Raw genomic sequence first — 22,309 nt, 5'->3', positions numbered from 1 at the left:
ATGCTCCTCTGACCTTGCCAAGAGAGGAAATCCATTTACCCTGTGCTTTCACCAATTGGTCTGTAATTTGCCTGTAGTTATCCTCCCCATTTCTGCATTTTATAGAATCATGGAATGGTTCATGTTGGAAGGGACCTTAAAGCTCATCCAGTTCCAACCCCTGCCACGGGCGGGCAGGGACACCTCACACTAGAGCAGGTTGCTCCAAGCCCCTCTGTCCAACCTGGCCTTGAACACTGCCAGGGATGGGGCAGCCACAGCTTCTCTGGGCACCCTGTGCCAGCGCCTCCGCACCCTCACAGGGAAGAACTTTTGCTTGAGAGCTTGTCTCAGTCTCCTCTCTGGCAGGTTAAAGCCATTCCCCTTGTCCTGTCCCTACAGGCCCTTGTCCAAAGCCCCTCTCCACGTTTCCTGGAGCCCCTTTAGGCACTGGAGCTGCTCTAAGCTCTCCCCTTCAGGAGCCTTCTCTTCTCCAGGCTGACCCAGCCCAGCTTTCTCAGCCTGGCTCCAGAGCAGAGGTGCTCCAGCCCTCGCAGCATCTCCATGGTTTCCTCTGGCTCACTTGAGCAGCTCCGCATCCCTCTTGAGCTGGGGCTCAAGATCTGGATGCAGGACTTTGTTTCCTCTTACATTGGCATAAATGCAGAGTGACACTTTAGCAGCTGGACAGATCTAGATCCTCCTATAGAAATACCTGGGGCCAGTAAATCAGAGCAAAATCACATCCTCTGCTTGAACAAAATAATTTCTTCCTTGTTCAACTTGTTTATGTGCTTAATTCAAGACGTTTTTTCCCTTCCAGTCAATTACATTCATGTAATTGAAAACATTGCCACACGAAATCTCAGCTTGATTTGCTTTCCTGATTTGAGATCTTTGCATTGCATTTTGCCTAAACAGCAGTTGATTTGCTTGCAGGCTGTTTTGCAGTGGCTCTTTGGGGAATTGCCGCTATTTTTCTAATCAACCTGTTGGATGTTGTAACAATGCAGGTCCCCAGTTTCCTCTTGACATTTGGGTGCTACCAGCGGAGTTTACAGCTCTTGGTATTATCTTTGTTGAATTAGTACCCATGCAGTCTTTCCAACCCAATGGGAGTCCACCACAGTACTCACAATGTGTTGTCCTTGTTTATGATGTCTTCTGTCTAGGTGATGTACATAAATTGACAAAGCTTTGCCATCCTGATCTGCTTGTGTGGGCAGAAACTCATGGGGCAGTTTCAGGGTTAAGAGCTGATTTTCCTGAGAGGGATCCCGGCTCTGCAGCAGAGGAGCTGCACTGTTGAGGAGAAGGCAAGGGCTGGAGGGAGGGAGAACCAGGAACTGCAAGTCAGCCACATTATTTTTCTGTAATGAGAGTGGTAAAGCACTGGCACAGGTTGCCCAGAGGTGGTGGATGCACCATCCCTGGAGACATTCAAGGCCAGGCCAGATGTGGTTCTGAGCACCCTGATCTAGTTGAAGATGTCCCTGCTCATTGCAGGGGAGATTGGACTAGATGACCTTTAAAGGTTCCTTCCAACCAAAACCATTCTGTGATCCTATGATTAGAACCCCAGTGAATGCAGGCGTTTCCCTACAGCTGCTGAGGGTCTCTTTAAAACCTCAAAGCCACAATTATCCTTCTTTCTTATGGAAAGGCTTCTCATCCTCACGCTCCTTGGTGTGTCTGGTGGGATTGTGCCCTTGCTGAAGCTCGTCTTTGGTACCTTGAGCTAAAGTGCTTTGCTGATATGAGGTTAAATTCATCTGGAGGAACATATTTTAATGCAGCCAGGGAGGGGAAACTGGCTTATTTGAAATACTGAGGTCTGTTCAGCATGTGGTTCACATTAAATGTTTGCTACCACACATACCAGTACCAGTGCAAGCAACACCCAGCTCTGGGCAAATTCAGTTTTATTTCAGCCTATTTGAACTGGTCACTTACCAGCATAGCAAGTATCACATCTTGAAAGCAAAGCTCCTCTGGTGCAGCTGATGGACCCCTGAGCCCAGCAGGAAGCCTAAGGCTGCTTTTCCATTTACCTATAAGAACAATGACACTTGAACCACAGCAGATGTAGAGCTTTTGTGTGCATAACCCCAAATGTATCTACCTTTCCTAGCCTGCCAGCCATGCAGATTAGGGCAGGTTTCTAGTTCACTAAAGGGTATTATCTGCTAAACATTTTACAGTGACAAGACTTCAACTGTACCATAGCTGATGAGGGGCTTACAGACCAGAACACACACAGCCTGTTACACAGATTCACTTTCCCGGCAGCCCCGGGCACTACTTGCAGGGACAGAGATGCGTATTTAGGCCCTGGTTTCAAGAAGATACCATAACAGAGCAGTGCATGCAGGCAGACAGCACGCATTTCCAAGGGACCCCTCTCTACTGCTGCCTTTGCCGCACCCTGGTGATCACAGAGCCCTGCAGGTGATGCGTGCTGCCCAGCACGCAGTGTGCTGATGACCCCCAGCCAGACAGGGACAAGATCCTTGGATGCTGCAGTGAAGCATGGCAAAGTGGCATGGGAGGAAGAGGTAAGGCCACTGGGGACGTGAATGGAAAACTCCTGTAATTGCTACTTAATGCACACCCAGCAAGCACTTTGGGAATTTGCCTCTGCGTTCCATGCACACAGCAGCATCCCCTCGTGTTCGGTGGCTGCTGCTCTGTTGGTGGCATTAGTGTCACTGCACAGCTAACATTGATAGGTGGCTATAACAGATCACTGCTCAGCTGCTTGCCTTCGGGAAAGGATTTCCTTTGTGCAGCTCCCTCTCACAGCTTGATGACTGCTGCAAAGGTTTGAAGCTCCATGACAGACAAGACTATATATATTTAAAGATTCCTGCTTTTAATGAAATTAAATAGTTGTCCTGAAAAAATAAAGATGTTATCAGGCCAGGAGCACGTTTCTTTTGTCTTCTCTAATACTCTCTTATGGTCTCTTCCCATCTGTCTCTTCCCTTCCTGTCTCTTGTACTCTTTTCTATTCTCCTATATTCTCTTACATTTTCTTATAGTCTCTTCTCTTCCCTTTGGTTCTGTTTTCTTAGATTCTTTTATATTCTCTTTCCATATATTCTCTTATTCTAATCTCTGTTCTTTTCTACTCCCTTCTCTTCTAACCTTTTGCATTTTCTTATATTCCCTTCTCTTTTTACTCTCTTCTGTTTTCCTATATTCTCTTAGTCTCTTCCCTTCCCTTCTGTTCTCTAATATTCTTTTCTCTTATATTCCCTTTTTTCTTTTAAATTCTCTTCTCTTACATTCTCTTCCCTTATCTTAGATTCTCTTATAGTCTTACATATTCCTTTTTCTTACATTCTTTTCCCTTCTCTTATGGTCTCTTAGAGTCTCTTCCCTCTTTTATATTCTCTTCCCCTTTTTTATAGTCCTACATTTTCTTATTTTCTCTTATTGTCTTATATAGTGTTTTCACTTATTCCTGTCTCTCTTCTATATTTGCTTACATATTCTCTTAGATTCCCTTCTCTTCTATTTTATTTGGTTATATACGCTTATAGTCTCTTCCATTTCCTTTTCTTAGATTCTCTAAATTTCTCGTCCCTTTTCCTGTATGCACTTCAATTTTTTTTTCTCTTGGCTTCTCTTAGATTCTCTTCTAATCTTAGATTCTCTTCTATTCAATGATATTCTCTCCTATATTCTCTTCTTAGATGCTCTTGAATTCTCTAATCTTATAATCTTAGATTCTGTTAGATCTTTTACGTTCCCTGATACTCATTTCCCCTAGATGCTCTTCTCTAGTAATCTCAAATTCTCTTCCCTTCTATTCTCTTCCCCATATTCAATTGTATTCTTACATTCTCTTCCACTAGATTGTCTCAGAACCTCCGCTCTTGTATTCACTCTCATTCTGAAGGAAGGTAGGAGGGAGGGAAAGGAGGAAGGAGGGTGGGAAAGGAGGAAAGGAAGATAAAAAGGAAGGAGGGAGGGAGGAAAAAAAGGGAAAAAAGGAGCCAGTTACAGCCATTTCTATCCCATTTTTGCCCATTTCTTACCAGTTTAAGCCATTTTTTTTTATATTTGTAACCCATTTTAAACCTTTTTTCCCATTTCTAAACCATTTTTGCCATTTCTAACCCAATTTTGGCCACTTCTAACGCATTTTATGCCATTTTTTTTGCCACTTCTAACCAATTTCTGACCATTTGTAATGTCTTTTAAACCATTTTTTTCCTTTTCTAACCCATTTTTGCCCATCTCTCATCTCGTTTTAGGTTTGGGATGCCTAAAAAAAAAAAGTTACTACCAGAGACTAAAAAGCAAAGACAGCTGAAAAAAAACCATGAATGAAAAAGCAAGTAAAAATGCGTAAAGGGAATAAAAAGCAAAAGAGAAGAATGTGATTATAAACTCCTACAAAGCAAATACGAAGTGATAAAAATGAACAAGCCTGAAAGAATCTCAAATAAAAGTTCCCTTAGCAACTTGACTTGGCCCCAGCCCCAATATTGCAAAGTCTTCAAGTCCCCAGTCAGCAGTCGGTGTTCCCGGAGGGTGTAAACTGGGCTGGGAGCCGCCGTTGCGCTCAGCCCGTTGCCTCTTCGGTACCGAAAAGTGAGCGTGTGCTGCCATCATGTGTCCAAACCTCGGTACTGCGGATGGTGGAGATGAGGGGGCCCAAGGAGTGGCTCAGCGCAGCGCTAGCTGCTGCCGTCCTGTGGCGAAAACTGGGTACTGCAGGTGGAGTGTGGCATCGGAAGCAGCTTTGAGGCACCCCGCGGCCACCATTGGCCGAGACCCCTGTCAATCACTCGCAGACCGGCCTGTCAAATTCTCTCTCTGTTTTGCCACCGCCCCTCGCGGTCGCCATTGGCTGAGGCTCCTGTCAATCAGTCTTAGCTTCCCCCCCACGGCCGTCTTTGGCCTAGACTCCTGTCAATCACTCTCAGCCCAGCCCCTCTTCCGCTCTGTCTTGCCTCCACCACCCACGCTCGCCATTGGCAGAGAAGCCCGTCAATCACTCATAGCCCGGCCCTCCCGCCGTTCTGATTGGTTCAGCGCCACATTTGCAGCCGCCTGTCTACACCGCGTGCAGTAGCGAATATTGGCCACATGATGGCAGCACCTATCGCCTCCCGGTGCATACCTCTGCTTCCGCCCGTGGGGGGCCGTGTTTTGGACACGGAGTAGCACCGGAAAGCGACCCCTAGCCGCTTTTCCCTCATCACCACCCACTTCAATGCTGACTTTTCGACAGAGAATGGGAGCAGCGAGCGGTGCCCGGCGCCACAGCTCGGACCCCGCCCCCATCAGTACCGAAATTTCGACACGTGATGGCAGCAGCGAGCGGCGCCCGGAGCAGCTCCGCCTTCCCCGTCTCCGCCACCTGCAGTACCCTCGTCTGGACACATGGTGGCAGCAGCCGCTCAATTTATCGGTGCCGCAGAGACAGCGGGCTCCGAAACTGCTGCGCCCCGCCCAGTTCCCATTCCCCCGGGCGTGCTCCTTGGAGCAGTTTTTCTGTTTTTGCAAACCCAACAGCATTTCTCACGCAGGCATCACCTACACACACACAGAGCTCCTGCCCTGGCCACCTAAAACTGCGTCTGCGCACGGCCTCCCTAGTGCCCTCTCTCCAGCGTCCAAAGGATAGAAACGTAGTCCTGGAGAAAGCAAATTGGGATTTGCCCTATTGAAGAGCCCTTTTCTCTCCGGGACCCCTTCTGGGCTACAGACATCAGCCCAAAAGCAAAGCACTGCTCATCCTACCTCTTTCATCCCAGGTGGTGGTTTGCCCCAGGGCATTGAGGGAGGGGTTGTGAGTGTTGCTGGGGGTATAAAGGCGCAGTGTTGGAGAGAGAAGGTCGTTTAGCTCTTGGGCTTCTGCAGGTTAACTGCTCTGGGGGTTGTTTTGTCTTTTGTAGCTTTAGAGTCCTCTGGTGTTTTGTGCTGTTGTGTTTTGATGTTTGCTGCACTGGAATCAGCTGAGTGAAGGGCTTCAGGATATGTCAATGTTTCCTGGTGTGTGCATTAACATCTGTCTCTGTAAGATTTCCTTTTCCAAAGGGGTTGTGCTTTATAGAAGGTGTTAGGGTTTCCTAAGGTTGCTTATTGGACCATCTTGCTTTTTTTGTTATTGGGCTCCGAATATTTTTTACTGGAAGCAGAGTTCTGAGGTTGCTTTTTGCCACTTCTGTTCTGTATTGGTTTATTAGCTGAAATCTTTACTGCTAGGAGACCCAAAGTAGAGCAGTGACAAGGAGGTGGAAGCAGGAGTCATGTTTGAAATGTCAGTAGCTTGGTGAAGGTGGCAGCGTTGCCTGGTGGTTGTTGCCCATCATCTCCAGCTGGTGATCTCATGAGCAGTTCCACCAACCTAGCAGTCCAGCCATGCTTTATCCTCTTAATTTTTTTCACTGCCCTTGTGTTGAGCTTTCTTGAGTATCCTCAATCACAGCACATAGAACACAAGAATCCATCTCCTGCTCCTACAGCTGAGGAGCCGCTACAGAAAGCTGGTGTTGGGCATCACCTACACATGGAGGCATCTGGAACAGTGTCACCAATATGACGAGCAACCCCGTGTAGGGGATGGCCAGTGGCAGCTTTCTGTCCTGGCTCCTCGGCTGTGGGAGCAGGGGCTGGATGCTTGCGCCCTGTGTGCTGTGTTCCGGGAAGCCCAGGAGTGGGTGCTAGAGAGGCAGTGCACAGATGGACTTTTAGGTGGCAAAGTGAGGCCTTTAGATCGAAGGAAGATTCAGGTTGTGTCCTTGTAAAGCCTACAAGTTCTCCACCTTTCCCCTTAGAGCTTCTCTGGACAGATTTCAGCAGTCTGTGCCTCAGTTTCCCTACCTGTAAACCAGGAAGAACAGCAATTTTCCACTGTTTCTCTGCGTTTTCCAGTTTGCTGTTTTTATTTAGCCCCCCTCCATGTTCCTCTGGAAGGCAGCTGCCACCAGGAAGCACCAAATAGTCCTTCTCAGCCTCAGGTCTGAGTGAGCTACACAGGTATTGGCCATTCTGTGCTGCAGCAAATAGAGTGTGCTGGCAACAGTAGTCCTGCACGGACAGTAAGCAAAGGGTTCAAAGGAAAATAGGGGGAAACAGGAAAGTCTAAAGCCATTTTTCAGGGTTCTAGCGCATTCTCCGAAGTGGTTGCATCTTTTTGGCACTGCCTGACGTTTCAAGGAGCTGTGATGCTGCTGGATTGCACTAGCAAATAGGCTTAGAGCACTCTAGTAATGCTTTTGCTGGGCTAATGTTGTTAATTCTTATCTGTTTTTCTTCAGCCTTGTTGCTGCTCTTGTCTGTATGTGATCATCCAGAGCAAGAGTACGGGAAATCCAGGGAAGACTGCTGGGAGGCCTTCTATCTTCTCCCTGCATACCAGGAACTCCATCGTCTGATGGCAAGTAATATCTATATGCTTTTGTACATCATACACAACCTGTAAAATTGCTTTATTTCAAGTTATGTATTACCCAGAAGCAACTGAGAAATTTGGGGCTAGCTTTGTATATAGATACAGATGAGGAATCTGAAGCCTGTCTTTCTGTAGAAAATACCTATGCTTAGATCAGACTCAGCTCTATCTGGAAAGATGTTGTTCCTTATGCTCCTGCTGAAGTCTGTTTGAAAGAGATGGCAAGTAAGGATGGCTCTAAGTAACAAGTATGATTAGCTTGGGCCACTTATATTGGCTGGGAAGGCTCCTGAAGAAACACACCCGGGTGTTGGAAATCTGATGGGAGGTGTAAAGGGCTTTGCTAATGTTTACTGGGACTTGAATGCTTGTGATGGAAGGAAAACGAGAAAGAAGTAGTTGTGTGAGCTGAAGCAAGAGAGATAGGTGCTTAGTAACTTTGAATTCTTAAAGTCTGTTATGAAGGAAGCGTCATTGCGCCCTTAGGTTAAAAGCCAGGTTTCTGCTGGCCTGGGAAAAGCATTTCTGGTGATTGGAAGCTTGGCCCATATCTACCTTCACGTCCCTAGCAGTTCATCTGTTTGTTGCTGACAAGCTTTGCACTGGGGTTTGCGAGTGATGTCCAGAAATGCCCGATCCGCCTTGCAATGGTTTCTCTGTAAACTGGACATGCAGAGGAGAGGCCGCTGCAGGTTCTAAGGGTTGCCTTGGAAAGACGCATTTTGTCCTGGTCAGTTGGAGGCTGAGTTGGGAGGAGGCAAGTGGATGATTACTTGTGAGCAAGGAAAGGGCTGATAATATCTCCTGTTAAAGATGTTGCAACCAAGCTGAGGAATGTTGGGGTGGTTTTGATGGCAGATTGTTGTGTTGCTTTGGGTTTGATGCTGTACTTTTTTGAGGCTTCCTCTGCTGTAGTTCTAGCAGTTTGTGTAATGCTGTTTCCACAGAACACGCAGTGTAATAAAACATGAAGGATTATGCTCTTTCCTAAACCGTTTAAATGACTGACTTAGCATTGGATTTCACTGAGCATGTCAGGATTAGAGGCGCATTGTGAGGGAGGAATGGAATGTAATAGGGTGGAATATACCTCTCTGCAGTAGTCAAGCTGTGAGATGAAAACCGGCACGGCTTAGAACAGAGAGATGAATGGATGCACTGGGGAAGGAAATTAGCGCTTTCTTGTTCTTCCCCCACCCTTGAAAAGAGAAAAGAACTTAAAAACGCTTAAAATTCCTCCCCAAACTTGAAATTTTACAGCAATATCCAAATGCCATAGTCAGTTTTGCAGAGATGGAAAGGAATAACCAAGTGGCGGGTGATGGAAATGGGTAGATGCTGTGATGTGGAGGGGGAGAATCAGGTGGGGTTGAGGTGTCTGTAACCCTGAAATACATCGGTCGAATGCATGACTGTATCCTGTGGGAGTTCCCAGAGTGTTTCCCTTGAAATGGAAGCAATTTAATCTTTAAAAGTAATAATGAAGGAGCAAACTGTAAACGAGCCTTTCTGGCAGAGCTACGGGGCTGCAGTCCTGGGGGGAGATACATGTGCTCGCATGGCAACTGAGGTCATTGAAGCAAAGGGTGTAAGCTGAGTTTTTGCAGTGGGTGGGAGCCCTTCTTGTGGTGGAAAGTGTTAACATGGGAAGGAAAAAAAGGGGTGGAAGGACTGGCTGGTGAGGAGCTGGTCTGGAGCAGAGAAGCAGGGTCATTCTGCAGCTGTTCCAGCTGTCTGCTTTGTGGCAAGGCAATGATCCCCTTTAGGTTAGCAGAGACTTCAGCTGGGCATGGTTTAGAAGGGTATGAAAGATGATCAAGTGTCATCTCACTAGGTAGCACCCAGGATGCTGTCTAACTTTAATCTGAGCTGTTCTTTACTCATTCAATTTGCTCTGGGGCTTTGCATTTGCAGCACAGTGGTGTTTTGCATATGGATTCTCCTTGTTTTGGCAAGAGTCTCTTATTAGGGGTGTTCAAAATCACAGCACTTGATTTCCTCTCCATAGTCTCTCAGTGTGGGAAGTGTGGAAGAGCACTAAAAGGCTCCCACTGACTGACCATTTAGGGAGCTCTGGACCCCCAAATTCAGTCTTGTCTTGTGCTCTGCTGAATGCAGGGGCAGTTCACAGATGGTGTTTTAAGTGGCAAACAAGGGCGCATCGCCACATTGGTGGCACCAGTCCAGGCAGGTCAGTGATAGCTTTCTGTCCTGGCACTATGGGCATGGGAAACAGTGGCTGGATGTTTGCATCCTGTAGCCATGCTCTAGGACACTGGAGCACACTGAGCATAGGGGAAGTAGGCAGATGGTGTTTAAGGTGGCAAAGGAAAGGTGAATTGCCATGTTGGTGGCACCGTTCTGAAGGCCTCCATGTGTAGGTGTTGCCCAGCACCGATTTTCTATCCTGGCATGTCGGGTCTGGGGGCAGGTTCTGGATGTTTGCACTCTGGAGCCGTGCTCCAGGACACCCAAGTGCCCTGGGCAGAGGGGAAGTACGCAGGTGGGGTTTTAGGTGGCAGAGCAAGGGCAGATTGCCACGATGGTGGTGGCACTGTAGAGGAGCTCACCGTGTGGAGGTGATTCCAAGCACCAGCTCCTGTCCTGAGGCAGAGCCAGCCCTAGACCTCCTCTCCTCTCGCAGTGCTGCAGTTGATGCTCGAGCGGGCATTTGCTAGCTGACCACTACCCTGACTCCCTGTTAGAGAGCAGAAACAAGCTGGTGATTCAGTGTTAAGGGCAGACAAACAGACCTCAGGCTCAGGAAATGGCAGCAGGGTCGCTTCTGTAAGCTCAGACACTCACCTGCTTGAGCAGAACTAATATTTCTGAGACTGCTGCTGTTAGGTGGCTATTATCATCCCCATTTCTCACATGTATCAATTGAGGCCCAGAGAGAAAACAAGCATGGGGGAGCCAAGAAAGAGCCACGTATCCCAGTGCTGAGTCCTGGGCTTTTGCTGTTTTGACTGGAATGCCTCTTAGAGGTGATGGCTGAAGGTAGCTCCTTTCTCCTTGCCCTGTGTCCAGGAGCTAATGGCCTGCAATCCCTGGCAGTTCAGGTTTTGTGCCTTCAGTGGAGTCTACGTGTGGTTTGCCCATAGTGTTTTGGGAGGGTTACATCCTCCCCTGGTTTTAACACCGCATTTTAGCTTTAATTGTGGGCTCCTTCCACCTCATGGGACATTTGCTTTTGCAGTCACTGCAAGTTATTTCCTCCTGTTAGAGGCAATTTCCGTTACTGTGCCATTTTTGTAGATGTGCAAGGCTGGGTGACCGCTGGAGCCAGACTGGTGTGCTGGGATAGCCTGGAGGACACGCTCTCTCTTGTGCTCTAGCATAGGAAGAGCCGTGGGAAGCCTGAAGAAATCTGGGATTAGAGCTTGGAGGAAAGTTTCTTTCTCAGCATCTTTCCCCAGCAGGAAAAGGCCGCTTTTGTCATGAGACCCTGAGGCGTGACCCATCTGTGCAGTGCTAAGGAAAGGGGGGAAAAGCGTATGGAAACAAACGCTTCAGAAGAATCCCCCCTTCCCTTTCCCTCTGACTATTAACCAGCAACATGGAAACCTATGGAATATGAGCATATGGGGTGACAAATAATAGAAAGGTGAATAAAGTGAAATGGTTTTCTGGCTGGCAGCTGGTTTCTTGGCATTGGCTTCATTTGTGGGTGTCAGAACTGGGATGGGTGGGAATAACGTAGCATATGGACTGGTATAATGGCAGTAAGACAGGCAAAGATGGACCAGTTAGGTGGAATTAATTGCAGCACCATAGGCTGGATGTGGAAATAACACTGTGATCAAGGGAGTGCCTGAAAGAGTGGTGGGACTGCCTGACGTGCCAGGTCCATGCAACCCCAAATCAATGCCTTTGTGTTAAGCGAGCCCCAAATTACTCCTCATTCACCATACTGTGTGCAAACCCATCACAGTCCCCTCGAACTGGCGCAGCTCTGGTCGGGGTGGTGGCAGGGCACAGAGCAACCCCCAGTTAGAGCAATCTCCTAGTACGGCAGTGAGCCCTAGGCATGAACTTTGTGCTTCCCTTGAAGTTAGCACTTGAGGAGCTGGTTTGGTGGTCACCGCAGAGTGCTGTCCAGTGAGGCTTTACACAGGTGGAGTTTTAGGTGTGCAAGTGAGCATATCCATGTGGGTGGGACTTTTCTGTAGGGTACTGTATGTAGGACATCCCCAAATTGTTGTTTCTGACCTAACGCATTGGTTGTGGGAGGAGGGTCTGGAAATTTGCACTTGGAGAGCTGGTGTCTCTGTTACCGTAAAGTGGTGTCCAGTGAGGCTTGACACAGATGGAGTTTTAGGTGGATAAACAAGGGTGGATTGCCATGTTAATGGCACTGTTCCAGAGGGCACCCTGTGTAGAATGTGCCCAGTTACTTGTTTTTGTCCTAACACATTAGGTTTAGGTACAGGGTTTGGACATTCACACTTAGGGAGCTGGTTTATGGGGTGTCTGAGAGCTCTGCCTTCCAAAGTCATACAGAGATGGAGTTTTAGGTGGGTAAACAAGGGTGGATTGCAGTGTTGGTGGCACTGTTGCGGAGGGTTTGTGGGTCAGCAGAGAGTGCTGTCCAGTGAAGCTTTACACAGTGGTAGTTTTAGGTTTAAGTGAGGATACCCATATTGGTGGGACTGTTCTGGAGGGTTATTTGTAGGAAATGTGCAGCTCCTGTTTCTGTCCTAACATCTTAGGCTTAGGAGGAGAGTCAGGACATTTATAGAATCATAGAATAGTTAGGGTTGGAAAGGACCTCAAGATCATCTAGTTCCAACCCCCCTGTCATGGGCAGGGACACCTCACACTAAACTGTGTTACCCAAGGCTTTGTCCAACCTGGCCTTGAACACTGTCAGGGGTGCAGCATTCACAACCTCCCTGGGCAACCCATTCCAGTGCCTCACCACCCTAACAGGAAAGAATTTCTTCCTTATATCCAACCTAAACTTCCCCTGTTTAAGTTTTAACCTGTTACCCCTTGTCCTGCCACTACAGTCCCCAATGAAGAGTCCATCCCCAGCATCCCTATAGCCCACTTTCAGGTACTGGAAGGCTGCTCTGAGGTCTCCATGCAGCCTTCTTCAGGCTGAACAGCCCCAATTTTCTCCGCCTATCTTCATACAGGAGATGCTCCAGTCCCTCATCATCCTCATGGCCTCCTCTGGACTTTTTCCAAATTTGTGTTTAGGGAGCTGGATTGTGTTTCCATGGAGAGTGCTTTCTAGTGAGGCTTTGCATAGAGGTAGTTTTTAGGTGTTTACGTGAGGATATCCAAGTTGTTGGCACCATTCTGGAGGACAACCTGTGTAGAACCTGACCATCTATTTGCTTTTGTCCTAACACATTGGGTTTAGGCACAGTGTCTGGACATTCACACTTACAGAGCTAGTTCATGGGGTGTCTGAAAGCACTGCTCTGCAAGGTCATATACAGATGGAGTTTTAGGTGGCTAAGCAAGGGTGGATTGCTGTGTTGGTGGCACTATTGTGGAGAGCACCACGTGTAGCTGATGCCCAGCACCAGCTTTCTGTCTTAACACATTAGGCTTAGGAGCAGGGTGTGGAGAGTGGCACTTAAGGAGCTGGTGTGTGGGTCAGCAGAGAGGGCTGTCCAGTGAGGCTTTACAGAGATGGAACTTTAAGTGTGTAAGTAAGTGAGGATATCCATATTGGTGGGACTGTTGTGGAGGGGAGCATGTGTAGGAAATGCCCAGCAATTTGGCTTTGGCCTCACACATTAGGCTTAGGAGTCGCTTCTGGACATACACACTTAGGGAGCTGGTTTGTGATTCACCAGAGTGCTGTCCAGTGAGTCTTTACACACATGGAGGTTTAGGTGTGTAAGTAAGTGAGGATATCCATACTGGTGGCACCATTCTGGAGGGCACCTTGTGTAGAACCGGACCAGCTGTTTGTGCTTGTCCTAACACATTAGGTTTAGGCACAGTTTCTGGACATTCCCACTTACGGAGCTGGTCTATGGGGTGCCTGAGAGCACTGCCTTGGGAGGCCATACACAGATGGAGTTTTACGTCACTAAGAGTGACATAAAGGGTGGATTGCGCAGCCCACCACCAGCTTTTTCCTGGCAAGTTAGGCTTAGCATCAGGGTCTGGACATTGGCACTTAGGGAGGTGGTTTGTGGGTCAGCAGAGTGTGTGTTCCAGGGAGGTTTACACAGATGGAGTTTTAGGTGTGTAAGTAAGTGAGGATATCCATATTGGTGGCACCGTTCTGGAGGGCACCCTGTGTAGGAAATGCCCAAATCATGGTTTGACCTAAACCATTTTTCTTTCGAGCAAGGTCTGGACATTCGCACTTAGGGAGGCGGTGTCTCTGTTACTTGAGAGTGCTGTCCAGTGAGGCTTTACACAGATGGAGTTTTAGGCGACTAAACAAGGGTGGATTGCCGTGTAGGTGGCACTGTTGCAGAGAGCACCATGTGTAGCTGATGGCCAGCACCAGGTTTCTGTCCTAACAGCATAGGCTTAGCATCGGGGTTTGGATGTTTGTATTTAGGGAGCTGGTTTGTGGGTCAGCGGAGAGTGCTGTCCAGTGACACTTTACAGAGGTGGACTTTTAGGTGTGTAAGTGAGGCTATCCGTATTGTTGGGAGTATTCCGGAGGCTACCATTTGGGGGAAATGCACAGCTCCTTTTTCTGTCCTTAGGAGGAGATTAAGGATGTTTGCGTTTAGGGAGCTGGGTTATGTATGCAAGAAATAGAACCACTCACAAGGCCTGTTTCAAATGATCATTGAAGGACAATCTTCATCACGTAGGTCTTGAGCAACAGACTAAAATGCCCCAAACTGGACTCTGTAACCTCCTCCCCAAACTTGACTGGTGGAGCTGCAAGACACATTAATGATGTAATAATCCAGCCTCTCAATTTGATTTGGGAAAATACTATTCTGTATTTTTCTAGTGACAAAAAAGAAAAGACCTGTTCACTTTGGATAGGCAGGTAAGGCAGTAATGACTGGGTGATTGTTCCTTGCCTCCCCCTTACTTTTAAAGAAGAGTAAGAATTTAACACAACTAACATAACCGAATTGCAAGGTGGTTTAGAGATGGGAGAAATAACACAGTACATTCGAGTCCAAAATCAGTTCCACGAAAGACAGACTTCTTTTCCTAGCTAAATTACTGAGGAGCTCTAGATAACTCAGGAGCCTTAAGAACTGGTTTGAGGCACACTGCTGCTGTGGAATACTTAAGTATTAAAGGATACTTGCCATGGGTAGCTGCAGATACTCTTTAAGCAAATAGTAATCACTGAAAGAGTTAGGGATTTGATGTGCATACAAGACCTTCATCCCTGCCCAAGTCACTGTCAAAGCATATGTATGGGATAACTCCTTATATGGTGAAATAAGAATAATTCAAAGCTTTGCTGTAGCTGAGTAAAATCATGCATATTACACATTACTTGAAGAAAAAAAGTATTCCATCACCTCCTGGTATATACAGACCTTGCAAAGACTCTTAAAACCAGGTTTTCAGAACTGCTTGAAGTAATTCCACTGATCGGGTTTGTATCTGTAGGAAGTCTGAACATCAATGTAGGTCACAAACTTGTCTGGGCACTTTGAGACACAAAGCTGCAAGAAAAGAAGACACACTGGGGATAGAGAAGGGTAAGGAAAGTCAGTGCAATCAAAAAGCAAGAAAAAAGGCCACCTGTAAAAGTGCCCTGTTTTATGGAATTGCTTTCAGTAATGTTTACTGCAGCATTTAGAAAGGGACACTTTGTGATTTCCTAGGTGAGTACTTCTCAAATTCTTTGGTAAATACTTTCAAAATCTCTCCCCTTACCTGGCACATCAAGCACCGCCTGTATCTCTGTCAGCTCTACACATCCCAGTGGATATGCAGAGCTTCCAGTCTGCTGGGAAAAAAAGCAGGAAGGGTGCATGTGCCAGGAATGAAATTCTCAGCACTTGATGTACAGCTATCATAAACCAGATTTACCTGAGAAATCAGGCAAGGATTGGGGAGTGAGGGAAACATCCACTCAGAAGTTAGGATTCATGGAATGGAGAAGCAGTTGTCCCATGCCCCCAAAAGGCTCTGCTGGGCTCTGGAACCATGCAAGTGTACAGCCGGTCTGACTCCTTAGTTCTGCTAAACACTCCCATGTAGTCTGAAGTCCATCTGTTTAGCAAGTTTCAGCCTTTTCCAGAAGGCTGCTGACTGCTTCTAGAGCTGTGCTAACCAAATACGCTTTGCAAAGCTCTGCTATCCAAGTACCAAAGGACATCATGCATGAAGCCGTGCTTCACCTCAAGGGATTCCATCATACGTGATTCACCTGAAGGACTTTAGCAAAAAGATCTTGTACTAATTCTCAGAACAGGGCAGATGCTGCAAGAGGTCTTTCTACACGAGTGCTACAGTCCTGCACACTACCCACAGGCCAAGGAACAAAGAAGTTTTGTCTTGCTGGGACAACAGGTAACTAACAAGTATACACTTCACTCTAACCTCAGCTTCCCAGCTATGAAACAGGCAACGAAACACGCTGTCTATGAATCCAGTGAACTGTAATAACAGTTTGCAAATCCAGTGTCTTACTCGAGAACTGAAGCTTTTCCCACACTGGTTACTGGGTTTTTCCCTCCTGCTGTTTGATATGAATGGGACAGGAATGAAAGACCTTGCTCGTAGCTCAAAAGAGGAATTATCAAACGAGCCTTTTCACAAGAGACAGGAGAATTAACCATCTGCAGGAGCGAACAACCGAAACCATTCTCTGCTTTGGAGATGTTGTACATTTGGAAATAAACAAAATAACTACTGTGCTCCCCCAAACTCTCCTTCAACAAGTATTTCACCTTACTCTATTTGTGACCACTGCAAACTTGCCCACAGCCCCAGTCAAATCCCACACGATGACCTCAGGATTTCTGAACAGGCTGGACTGTCTAAAGACTGCAGGGTAACAGTGTCAGTACCTGCATGTGCACAGACAGGGATTCCTGGAGCAAAGCTGCTGCTGACAGAAAGTTTCCATTCCGACAGCAGCTGGTCAGTGTTAAGAGGGTTCTTGCTCTTCCTTGCTGGAGATTTCCATCTCTTCAGCTGTGTCAAATAGTCCATACAGTCACACTAACTGATAGGCCAGAAACATCTATCAAAGACAGGGATCAGGAGTAAGGGCAAGCTGGAATGGGAAGCATTTTTAAATGATAGTCAAAGACACTTAACATCTGGAATCAGTAAATTGGTGACCATGTAACAAACCTCATCCGAATTAATACCGGACCTCACTGAATATTGTCAACATGGCCAAGACCATACTCGGTCACCTGCAGTTTAGTTACACAGTACAATTACTCTGGCAACAAAGTTGTATCAGAGCAGCCCATCACCTAAGTCCTCTGACCTACCCCATGCCATACATTGTCGCCTTAGATGGTGGAACAGATGAGCATAACTGTTTGTGCAATTGTACAACAAAGCAGGTCAGTGAAACGGTTTTGTAGAAAAAACATCAGAAGGATGAGGTTAACCTGCACAAGCTCAGTGACTGGGTTTATTTCACAGCTTCATGAGATGCTGCAGCATAGCCAAGGGAGTATGAACTGTGGCACAAGGCAAGAACAAGCTTCACTTTTCAAAGTGCCACAGAATCCCAAGGGTTGGAAGGGACCTCAAAAGATCATCTAGTCCAACCCCCCTGCAAGAGCAGGGTAACCTACAGTACATCACACAGGAACTTGTCCAGGCGGGCCTTGAATATCTCCAACGTAGGAGACTCCACAGCCCCCCTGGGCAGCCTGTTCCAGTGCTCTGTCACTCTCACAGTAAAAAAGTTTTTCCTGATGTTCACATGGAACCTCCTATGCTCCAGTTTACACCCATTGCCCCTTGTCCTATCACTGGACATCACTGAAAAAAGCCTAGCTCCATCGTCCTGACACTCACCCTTTACATATTTGTAAACATTGATGAGGTCACCCCTCAGTCTCCTCTTCTCCAAACTAAAGAGACCCAGCTCCCTCAGCCTCATACCCAGATACTCCTGTCACTGGGGATATGCACATCTTCTTGAACACGTCTACTTTGGAAAACCCTAGATGTCAATCAGAAGTATTTTCTGCATGCACTGATTTATTTTTTTCTGACCACGACAGGCTACAGAGACCGTTGTGCTACAGGTCATCTATAAAGCAACCATGTTATATTTTGAAGGATATGAATTTTTAAATCAAACAAATATATGTCTAGTTCTTAAGCACCATGACTAAGAGGCAATCTTGGTATTTCAGTCACCTGTGTTGTAGGACACTGGAGGTTTATTAACACTATGGGGCTGGTACATTTCAGAATGTTGGAGTGAAACAAAATGGTCTTGTTCCTATGGAAGTGGACATAATTAATGTTCTAATTATGGGTGCTTGCACATCCTACCATTCAAAACCTGACAGCATATATTGATATTTAAATTCTATTATTGTGATTGGTCATATTGCAAACACAAAACAAACGAACAAAAAAAACCCCAAACAAATCCCAAGCAGACCCTGGGTATTTCATGCCAAGACATCTCTGAAACCAGAAGCATTTGGTCTAAAGGACTGTGTGAGCTAAAGAATGCTAACTTTTGAGAAAGTGTTTTCACAGCACGGTTTTAAACTGAAACAACCTAGGCACTGTTACAGGCATCTGTAGTCCTGCCTCTGAGAAGTGAGGTCTGTAAAATACCCCTGCAAAAACTCTGTGGTCCCTCTGCTTGCACTGAACATACTGTGTGTGCCCTTCGGGCGAAATCACTATCGACAAACGCTACACTGTGAAAGCTGGCTATTTCCGGCTGGTCAGAAGGTGGCACCACAATCAATCAAAAGGTTTTTACGGCTGAAACCTAAAAGCAGCTGGCCAGGAAACAGAATGATAATAGCATGTGCTGGTAACCCTGATAAACCTCCCGTGATGTAAAGAAGGGATAGTCTGAGGAGTTTGCACCCCAGAATCTTCACACTTGACAGCTTCTGGAATTTCACTGCACATTCAAGTTCCCTTTAAAACTGGGATTAGCTGAACTGCCTGACATTTTACAAGGTTCAATTGTTTTCACCAAGGTCTGTTCTACGGTGCACTGGTAACAAACCACACATCCTGGTAAAACCAGTTTCACTGACATTAGCTGTGATTTCTTCAAATCAACAGAGTGGACTTTTGGACTGAAATGTCATCACTCTTCAATAGGTTCTTGACAGTGCTCATGACTACTCCTCAGTGAGACTGCTGTGAATGCTTGTTCCAAGCACAAGACTCAAAACACAGAGACTGTGATCACTTTCCAAGGAAAACTTCTCAGACTAAGGCCTTAGAGACTCAGGAAAACCAAAGTCCTGGGTTAGCCTTTCACAGTGCTTGCTTTCGGGACATCAGAAAACCCCGACAATGCCAGCAGTGGAGGCATGAAGAGCACATCCCACACCTCCACTTTTAGGGACCAGAGGGATCTGTTCAGAGGGGCCTCCTGGCCTATTGCCACGAACACTCTTGCTTTCCCAGTAGGTTGCATTATGTCTCTCTTTGGCTTACATTTTCATGAGAAACTCCTCAACATAGCCATTAAGTGCCAAAATGCAGTCTCAGCAGCTGCATTATTCTCCAGCAATTGTATAGATGAAGGGACATTTTTGGATAGGAACTGGATATCACATTGTAAAAAATAACCAAAGGGAAGTCTTGGTTAACAAAGAGAAAGAAGGAATGGGAGTGTAAAAAGCAGAAGAAGAAGTGGTAGTGGATGATAACAGAGACACACGTCTGGCTATACACCACACCGTGCACGGACACTGTGTGGCTGAGGCTCCCAAACCCAATTGACCACTGCTTCCTACTGATCTCAGTGGGCACAAGGGCAAATTGGGAGTGAGAAGGGGAGCAGAGAAGGGATGCAGTGAGGGGAACACGCAACACAACAACTTTTGCTCCTAGTTTTTCCTCTTCAGGAAGTTGGGCTCTCCAAAAACTGCTGTGAAGAATCTCAGAGGGTAGAACAGGTCTTCTTACACCATTTAGTCTGTTTCTTCTGTAACAAAAACTTTGGCGGATATGAAGTCCTAGCTCTGCCTCTGTTCCACTCCCTATCTCCTGCTCCTTCCTTTCTGAATGCCCTTTGGACAGAGGCTTCCTCACGTTTTTTCCCCATTAGAAAACTAAATGGGAAAAGAAAGAAGAAGCAAAGAGCTGTTACCGAACACTAGCTTCTGTTTGCTTCCTGCAGAGCCTTGAGCCTCTTGACAGTGACAAGGGCATAACTTACTTTTTAAAAGGGAGAAGTTGAGGGGGAAAAAACAAACTGTCTTTACAATTCTGTTTCATAAAGCACTTAGATTTTTCAGAGGAAACATCAAGGTGACATCTTTCCTTCCTGAGCAGCTATTTCCATGCAGAAGTGCTCATCGAGATCAGTGGATTAATTTAACTCTCACAATTCAGAATTTAAAACCACTGGGAAACAGAGACAAGCAAAGCAAGCTGCTCAGCAGATATCCCAGGGAAGGTGTGCTTACAGCTGCCTGTCTCCCAGACCTCTAAGTCTCCTCTCTACTGGCACTGGGTAAACACCAGAAATAAAACCCCAGGAAATTCTTCCTTATGGTCTTTACTGTTACTTGATGCATGTTGAGAAAAACTAAGAATGAGGCAACAATGCTTTAGGACTACTCTTGCTCCAAGGTCGATAAAAGAATTAACGATCCAAACTTGGGTAGTTAGAAGCTGTGCCAGCTAGTCACTTGCTATGCAGTTAGTGATGCCATCTTTAAGCTATGTTGATCCTTTACAAAAAAAAATTCTCTAAATAATGAAAACAACTGCATTCTAGTAATAATTTGGACCTACGCATGCGCTGAGCAACTCATCTATTTCTGGCCTTTATGTGGTATAAAAATACAGTAAGTGTTGCTGTTTCTTCAGCTTCCCAATAGAACCCCCAGCAGACAGAGAAACTTGAAACCTCACAAATTATTCACACTGCATGAGTAATAGAGGTATGTGAATGCATCCAGTACTCACTCACTGGAGCATCTTTCTGACCACAGAACTGCCCGTAGCTGTCAGTTTGATAAATCACTTTCCCGGGGCCGCCATGCACCCAACCTGCAAACACACGCATTGCCTTTTCGCATGTTACTCAAGTGCACACAGTTAGTAGTTGAAGCAGACCAGCATGAAAATGTATCACTTCTAATGTACCATTTAATCTCTGTTGATCACCACTGAAGAGTATTGATTTGTAGAGTTCCTAATGAAACACAAAAATATAAGCCAAATTAAACTGAACTAAGAGATGGATGAATCAGGAAGAAAGCAAACCAGTTCGCTTTTTACCTTCAGGGCACGTGTATCTGGGTTGTATCCAAATACAACACAATGTACTTAAAAACTGACAGTTATCAAAAGGGGAAAGAAGAGGAGTTAACAATGTAGACAAATCTGAGTGCTGACAACATTACAATGGTATTGAAATTCATGGGATTAACTGCTGGTGTGACAGATAAATACAAGGTGTGACTGAATTTAACGGATCCCATTTGCACTATGAATGGAAACAAACTCTCACTTTGGAAATTAAAACATTTCCTGACCTCCCACTTGGCAACTTTCCCATTTTTCAGTTATTAGGTCTGCACCTGGCAACTTGTGTATTATGTAGACTAGCTACAGCCATGGTACTGAATGGGAAGAGGTTTATATTGAACTTTGAAACTTCTTTTCTCCACTTTGAAGCAAGATTTCTTCTCCAAGTCATTTCCACATGCACTATGCAAAATGAAAGAGATGGCATCTTCTTGAACTCCATCCCTGGACTTCACCCTTTCCCCCACCCCTGCAAATTCTTCCCACTCACTAGAGAATTCAAGCAAAAATCTGTCCCATGCTTCACATTCCATCCTGCTCATATTGCCACTGTTAGAAGTGTTTCAGTTGTTCTGCAAAGTGCATAGCTAGAATTAAGTACGTCAAGCCAAACAGACTTCTGGTCGTTAGGTATAAAGACCTATTATTTCTGGGGTACTGTAATACTTTGTCAGAGTTGTGTCTGTACAACTGCATTTACAATTGCTTTGGGTGGATACTTACTAAAAAAGTCCAGAGAAGGCCACGAGGATGATCAGAGCCTGGAGCACATCCCGTATGAAGACAGGCTCAGAAAGTTGGGGCTGTTCAGCCTGGAGAAGTCTGTGTGGAGACCTCACAGCAGCCTTCCAGTATGTGAAGGGGGACTACAAGGATGCTGGGGAGGGACTCTTCATCAGGGACTGTAGTGACAGGACAAGGGATAACAGGTTCAGACTTAAAGAGGGGAAGTTCAGGTCAGATATATGGGAGAAGTTCTTTACTGTGACGGTGGTGAGGCCCTGGAAGAGGTTGTCCAGAGAGGTTGTGGATGATCCATCCTGGCAGTGTTCAAGGCCAGGGTGGACAGTCTTGAATGACATGGTCTGGTGTGTGGTGTCCCTTCCTGTGGCAGGGGGGTTTGGAAGTGAATGAACTTAAGATCCTTTCCAACTCAAACCATTCTATGATTCTGTGAAAAGGAAATGGCAGTTTTCGCTATGAGGAAAAATCATGCACGAGAGACAAACACAGTTGGGTTTGCATACTGGGGATGAGGCTTTGCAATATTAAGGTTTTCTAACATTGAGGCTTTGCAATATTAAGGTTCTGTAATGTTAAGACTTTGCAATATTGGGGCTGGGGCTAAGTTACTAAAGGAAGGAAGGAAAGGGTTTGAAATACCATGAATTAAACAGACACACTCTGTGCTTAAAGATGTAAGCTTTGGGTGACAGACATACTCTGTGCTTCAAAAGAATGCTATTTTTGAACAACCTCTAATACTAACAAGGTGCAAACTGCTTTTAAGCGGGCCTGCTC

The 22,309-nt window shown here is 46.1% G+C and overlaps 1 long non-coding RNA gene across 1 annotated transcript; it reads left to right on the top strand.

The window, feature by feature from the left end:
* Nucleotides 1-5,849: 5,849 nt before the first annotated feature.
* Nucleotides 5,850-11,029, top strand: LOC136011029 (uncharacterized). The gene is made up of 3 exons (XR_010611153.1): nucleotides 5,850-5,988; nucleotides 7,257-7,375; nucleotides 10,649-11,029. It is a non-coding gene; the product is annotated as an uncharacterized LOC136011029 (long non-coding RNA).
* The last annotated feature ends 11,280 nt before the right edge of the window (nucleotides 11,030-22,309 follow it).

This window comes from Lathamus discolor, chromosome 3, assembly GCF_037157495.1.
Source record: "Lathamus discolor isolate bLatDis1 chromosome 3, bLatDis1.hap1, whole genome shotgun sequence".
NCBI lineage: Eukaryota > Metazoa > Chordata > Aves > Psittaciformes > Psittacidae > Lathamus > Lathamus discolor.
The sequence above is the reverse complement of the archived record's forward strand: the minus strand, read 5'-3'. Positions and strand labels throughout refer to the sequence as shown.